The sequence below is a fragment of the Arachis ipaensis genome, chromosome B03 (assembly GCF_000816755.2).
Source record: "Arachis ipaensis cultivar K30076 chromosome B03, Araip1.1, whole genome shotgun sequence".
Classification (NCBI taxonomy): domain Eukaryota; kingdom Viridiplantae; phylum Streptophyta; class Magnoliopsida; order Fabales; family Fabaceae; genus Arachis; species Arachis ipaensis.
Genome location: NC_029787.2, coordinates 39,516,766 through 39,524,220, shown reverse-complemented (window position 1 = coordinate 39,524,220; position 7,455 = coordinate 39,516,766).

The window sequence follows — 7,455 nt, the reverse complement described above, 5'->3', positions numbered from 1 at the left end:
GAAAAAAAAAAAAAACCCAACGTTCAGCCCTCACTCACTCACTCACCCCCTTCCCCCAACACGGCAACACCCCCACCTATTCGTGAATCACTATCCCTCTGAACTCTGAAGCAAAGTACAAAATCACCAAACCAAAACCCTAGGTTCTCCCTAAAACAATTTTGCGGCAGTGCCCCCGCCGTTCCTGTTGTCGGCGCCTCCGCGGCTTCCTCTTTCCCGAGCCCAGACCCTCTCTTGTAGCTCGGCATCCTCCTTCCCCCTGTCCTTGTCCTCCATGGCTTCTCTGTTCGAGGCTTGGAGTACCTCGCTGCTATGTCGCCGGTCGCCTTCGTCTTGCCGGTCGCCGTCCGTGTCTCTGTTGAAGGTTAGTGGCACTGCTTTCACTTCTTTGATTCTTCTCTTCCTTTTAAAGTCAACTAGAAAAAGATAAAGTCAACTAGAAACTTCTGCACTAGAAGAGAAGACTTTTATTTATAGGTGGAAGAGAAATTCTTATTAAAGCAGTGGCTACAATGGTTCTCATTTACACATTGAGTTACTTTAAACTCCTGAAAATTCTTTTGGATGATCTTCAAAGATCCATGTTGTAGTTTTGGTAGGAACAAAAGATAACTAAGAGAAGAATGCAATGGGTTGGTTGGTAGATTTCATGTAGACCAAAGAATCAAAGAGGTATTAACTTTAAGGATCTCAAGGTTTTTAACTTTGCAATATTGGCTAAGCAAGGTTGGGGTCTATTAACACGTCGTAGTTCTCTTAGCTTGCGTTTGAGACATGGACACAAATACATAAACATTGAAGACATAAACATAGTGATATACATATTATTTCAATTTGTTTGATAAGTAAGCACAAGACACAACAATAAATTAAGTCTTCATAAGATATCAACATTGCCTTTACCATAAAATACCACCACCATCACCACTTTTTCTCTTCCACTGTCTAAACAACCACCTCCACTTTTCTACCACCATTAACAACTCTCGAACTAATAAAAGAAATTAATCAAATAAAATAAACCAATATATTAAACAAACAGTCCTAGCCATTTGCCTCCAACAACACCAAAATTTTCCTTCCATCTTCAGTTCAAAGATCCACCAGCAAAGCCAATACCATTTTTGTAACCTCGATTTTTGAAGATGATGAAAATGATGAAGGTCTTGAACAAGAGAGGCAGAGGTAGAAGCAAATCGAGAAAAGGAAAAGAAGAATAATGGAAGATCTGGAAGCTAACAACATTAGAGACGATGATAGATGCAACAAAGAGTTACAACAATAGCGGATTTGGACATAAACAAAGGTGTAGATGCAACAAGAAGTAGCAGAGGCAGAGAAATGGTTGGGGATTAGAGGAGTAGATGAAGATGAAGAGGAAAAAAAGATGTAGCTATCCTAAAAGAGGAATAGACCGAGATGAAGAAGAAGAGAAAGATGGCAGTGAGGAGATGGAAGAGTTGAGACCCACTGAGAAAGATGAAGTGGGAGGAGATAAAGTAGGAAGGAAGGTAGTGTTAGGAATTTTATAAAATTAGTAAAGGTGAAATTGTCCAAAAAAATGGTATAATCTATGTCCACCTTTAAAAATCGTGTCTCACTATTTGGGAAAGACACAAAATATACGTATTCTATGTACTTTTGTGTGTAACCATGTCTCTCTCTTTTTTTGTGCCTCATAAAACAAACACTGGATGTGTGTCACCGTGTCTATGTCTTTGATAGACATGGACAATAACCAAACAAGCCGTTTGGGAGAGACACAAAATACACGTATTCGATGTACTTTTGTATGTAATCGTATCTCTCTCTTTTTTATGTCTAATAAAACAAACACTGGACCTGTGTCACCGTGTCTATCTCTTTGATAGACATGGGCAATAACCAAATGGACCGTTAGGCACTGTATGGTTGATGTGCGTGTATGCTAATGACAGAGACACGGTACGACATGTTCTTTTGTTGGTATGTGAGACACATAAACAAGAGAGATACGGGTACACAGAGATACCCACAAAAAATATGTATTTCGTGTCTCTCCAATTAGTTAAGACACTAATTTTTAGTTTAAGACACTGAAATTTTTTACAATTTTATCCCTTCAATATTTTTGTAATTGCATTCATACCCTTAGCATTTTCAACCTAATTTCTTTTTCTTCATGTTCCTTCATTTCCTCTCTCTGTAACCTTCATACTCTACCACTGTTGTTGCCTGACTTTGGGCTTTGACGGTGTCGCCCTTCATCCTCTCTCTAGTGGCACTGTTCGTCTTCTCCTTGGTAGCGTCACAGCAAAGAAGATGGTCCCTCTTGATGTGTGAGCATCTTATACCCTTTTTTCTAGCTGTTTTTATACTGTTTTTAGTTAGATTTTATTAAGTTTTAGTATGTTTTAGTGCAAAATTCACCTTTGGATGCTACTTTAAGTTTTTGTGACATTTTTATGATTTTAGGTGAATTTGGCAGAGTCTTGTGCAAAGACAAAGAAAGGATAGCAGATGTTGTCAACCCTGACCTCCTTGCATTCCAATGAGCATAACTTGAGCTACAAAGGTCCAATTGATGCGGTCTCAATGGAGTTAGAAAGCTAACTTCTAGATATTTCCAAATATATATATATGATAGTTTATACTTTTCTTCTGGAATCACTACCAAATTAGGTGCTAAACGCCTTTAGGCGCCCAAGAAGGAGCAACTCTCAGCGCTGAACGCCCAAAACTGGCGTTCAACGCCAGCCAGGGAGTAAGGGACAGAATGCACTCCCCCTATAGGCGTTCAATGCCCAGATTGGTGCTGAACACTAGGAAGAACTGAAGCAATCACCAAAGTAGGCCCCAAAGTGGATTTTAGCACTCCTTAGCTTATCTTATCTTACCCTTGTAACTTTTAAATTTAAATCAACATCTTTTAAGTCTAGTATTTACTATTTAAAGAGGAGATCACTTAGGTTTACAAACATTCACATTCACATTCACATACAGATTCAGATTGAGATATAGATCTTCTTTTAGAACTCTGTTTTCTTCGTAAAGTTATGAGCAACCAAACCTCCTGGTTAAGGTTAGGAGCTCTGTTTATTTCTATAGATTAAGGTAATTATTCTTCTATTTTAATTAATGTCTGATTCAATTCTAAGGTGTTATTTTTGTTCTTAATCCTATGAATCTGGGGTGGAACGAGAGTATAACCCCTTATTCTACATGAGTTCTTGTGATTCTCGAGAGAGCTATCTCGCTTGAGCTACAGCTTGAAAACACTCCTCCTAAACTGCAATCTACCTAAGCTAATTAGATATATGTGACATAAAATCCAGTTAGCTGTGGGTAATTGAGGTTTTTGTGATGCCAAACTGGTTTTCTGAACTTCACCCTCTGATTTGAAACAATTGACCTTGTCTGTGGCATTTTAGTAAGATTAGAGGAGATTAAATCGCTAAGAGATTAGGTTTTAATCACTTATGATTTGCCATAGAACGAATCACTCATTGTTGAAATAGTTGGTAAGACGTCTTAATCTGGAAAGAGAAACATCTCCGAGACCTTAACTATTTCTCATCATTGTTTTATTCTAGATTTGTTTATTTGCTTTCTTTACTTGCTATTTCACTGTTTATGCGTTAATAACAACAATAACTATCTTTTACTGTTTGCCTAACTAAGTACAACAGGATAACTATTGCTTGCTCAATCTAACAATCCTCGTGGGATCGATCCTCACTCACCTGAGGTATTACTTGGACGACCCGGTGCACTTGTCGATAACGTTGTGCGAGTTCTAATTTTACGCACCAAATTTTTGGCGCCGTTGCCGGGGATTTTTCAAGATTGACAACTACCGGTTGTCTTGTTACTTAGATCAGGTACTTTTATTAGTTTTTGACCATTTATTTTCTTTTGAGTTTCTAATTTGAGTTTTACTTATTTCTCTAATTTTTTGAAAATTCTCATTATTAATTTTTCTTTATTTTCAAATTCTAAGTTTGGTATCTTTTTAGTGTTTTTCTTTCCCTTTTAAATTTCGAAAACTTTTAAAGATTTTTTCTTTTTAATTCTTGAAAATTTTGGATAATTCTTGTATCCTAGCTTATTATTTTTATTTAATTTCAAATTTTAAGTTTGGTGTTTCTTTTGTCTTTATTTTCCCTTTAATTCGAAAAAAAAAACCTTTTCTTTTGAATTTTCAAAAATTCTTGCATCCTTCTCTTATCTTGATTTAAAATTTTAAAGTTTGGTGTCCCATTCGTGATCTTTTTTTAATTTTCTTGTTAACTCTCTTTAATCATATCTTGTCTATCTTTCTTGATATTTGATCTTTATCTTATCTTTTTTCTTGATTTTCAAATTTTGTTATCTTATCTTTATTTTAAATTCAAATTTTAAAGTTTGGTATTTTCTTTAGTTTTTCTTTCTTTCAAATTTGAATTTCAAAATCTTTATGACTTTTTCTTTCTAATTTTTGAAAATTTTCAAAATAAGCCTTCCATCTTTAATTTCAAATCTTGTTAGTTAATTGTTTGCCTTATCTTATTTTAATTTTAAGTTTGGTGTCTCTTTAACTCTTCTTTCTCTTTCTTTTTTTTCGAAAATTCTTTAAATTAAATCCCCCATCTTTATTTTCGATTCCTTTTATTTATTACTTTATTCCATTTGATATCTTTATTAGAGTTTCTCACAGGGAGCCCTCTATACTCTGACATAGAGACCCCTACCTTTCCTTTTCTTGCTTTGCTTCTTGATTATTTATGAGCAAGAATAGGGATAAGAAAACCTTTCTTGATCCTGATCCTGAACCTGAGAGGACCTTGAGGCGGTGATTGCAACAAGCTCAAGCTTGCTGAGCCGGAGGGAATCTCATGGAATCTTTTGAGAAGGAAGCTGAAGAGACAACTATGGCAGCCAATCCAAACGCTGGAGGAGATACAAGGAAGGTGCTTGGCTCTTACACTGCACCCACATCTGACTTCTATGGGCGCAGTATATTCATACCTGCCATTGGTGCTAACAATTTCGACCTCAAGCCTCAACTGGTCACTCTGGTGCAACAGAATTGTTTGTTTCATGGACTCCCGCAAGAGGACCCCAACAGGTTCATATCTGATTTCCTGCAAATCTGTGATACGGTCAAAACCAATGGAGTGAACCCGGAGGTTTACAAACTCATGCTCTTTCCTTTTGTTGTAAAGGACAAAGCAAAGCTATGGCTGGATTCTCAGCCTAAGGAGAGCCTGGACACATGGGAGAAAGTAGTCACTGGATTTCTGACCAAGTTCTTTCCACCCCAAAAGTTGAGTAAGCTCAGGGTGGAAGTCCAGACCTTCAGACAAGAAGAGGGAGAGTCCTTCTATGAAGCTTAGGAGAGGTACAAATAGCTGATCAGGAGATTCCCTCCAAACATGATGTCAGAGTGGACCATGTTGGAGATCTTTTATGACGGCCTCTCTAAGATGTCCAAGATGTCACTGGACCACTCCCCTTTCTTAAGGCTCACATGTAATTCAAGTAGATCTAATCCCCCTTTCGGTAGTAATTGGATTTATGAAGCACAAAGACTCTCTCTAAAGCAACAATAAAAGAAGAATTGAGGATGGAGAATGAAATTAAATCAATCCATTGAATTGCAATAGAGCTCTCTTTCCCAATGGAAAGAGTTAGTAATTCATAACTAAAATATTTACAAAGTGAGAAAGAAAATGTAAGAGAAGAGAAGTGTGGAGAGAGGGTCCGAAGACCCCTCCAAAATGTGTTTCCAGCCAAGAGTCCTCTCTTTCCTATGATGAACTAAAGCCTATTTATCAGCTAGTCTAAATTACAAATTAAAATAAAATTAAAAATAAATTCCAATCAAATGAAAATTAACTATTCTAGATGTTTCTTGTGGCCTTGATTGGTTAACAATTATGGGCTTTGCTTGCTTGAAATTTGAAGTGGACTTGGGTGAGATAAGTGAATCAAATAGAGCTCCAAGTGTGAAACTAGCGTTGTTGGTAGTAACGCCTTCAGTTTGCCAAAAAGTGTGCGTACGCACACCTGAAAAAATGACCATCGTGCATATGCACGGCTGCAAAATTTTCCAAGCTACTCATCGGGCACGTTATCAACAAACAGGCTTTCACCAACCCAAGTCAGCAACGTCTTCATATTCTGAAGCTCCAAATGAAGCCAGCTTCTGAAGCTTCAAACGAATGTCATCCCCATACTATTATATATTGTTGAAAATCTTTGGATGTTTACTTTCCAATGTCATTAAAAGCGCATTATTTGAGGCTCTACAGCTCAAGATATCTTCCAGGGAAGGTGAAGAGGTCAGCTGGCCTTACTATGTTCATCTTTGCACTTTTGGGGTAAGTTTTCACCCTCAAATTTAGTGTCCACCATGTAGTGCCATATATGCTTGGAAAGCTCTTGATTCCTACTTTCCAATGCCACTAAAATCACTTCATTTGGAACTTTGTAGCTCAAGTTATTCTTATTTGAAGAAGACAAGGTTAGGTTGCCAATAAGCCAAAAAGTGGCGTTGCCAACTTGAATCCCACGTTGGCAACTCCTTTGATGCTGAGATAGTGAAGGCGTTGTTAACACCCAGGGTTGAGTTACCAACGCCTTCATGAGCCTTGATATTCCATCCTTCATTTTGAAATAAGGAAGGCGTTGCCAACTTGAAAACTAAGTTGCCAATGCCTTCAATGTTGAAATAAGGAAGGAGTTGCCAACTTCAATTTCCAAGTTAGCAACTCCTTTGCATTTTTCAAAGAAGGATTTGCCAACTTCAATTTCCAAGTTAGCAACTCCTTTGTATTTTTCAAAGAAGGAATTGCCAACTTCAACAACTTCAAAGCTCTGCTCCCTTTTTGCTTTTGAGCTTATTTTGTGCTTTTTGCTTCTTTCTCTACCATTTTCTACAAAATAAATCAATTCAAAGAGATCAAAGTAATATATGACTTAAGCACAATAATACTCAATAATTAAGCACTAAACATTAATTTCTTGCATGAAAAAGCATAGAAAAATACAACATGATGCACATGCGTCACAACAGCAAACTTAAACTTTGCTTGTCCTCAAGAAAATAAAGAATCATGCAATAAGTTTTGACAAACCAAGGTGACAAGAATAGCAAACTATTGTTCATGGTTGGCTAGTTTACTATGCATGCAACAATCACACAAGAAATTTAACTGATTGATGTTTCTATCTAGCTCATTTTATGAAATCTTCTCTTTGTATTCCTTCCTTGAAATAAGCTTTTTATTTTCTTCTTAGCTTAGCTTCTTGGGTGCTTTGCACCATTAATTAAAAGCTTCGACTCTAAATGCTTTGTTTTCAAGTATTACCACTTGATACATAAGCACCAGAAGCATGTAACTAGAGAACTCTTTATGGTCATTTGTTTCTTTTCTTTACTCTCTAATCATTGATGCTCAGAGCCTTGAGCTTTGAGGGAGTGCTTTGCACTTG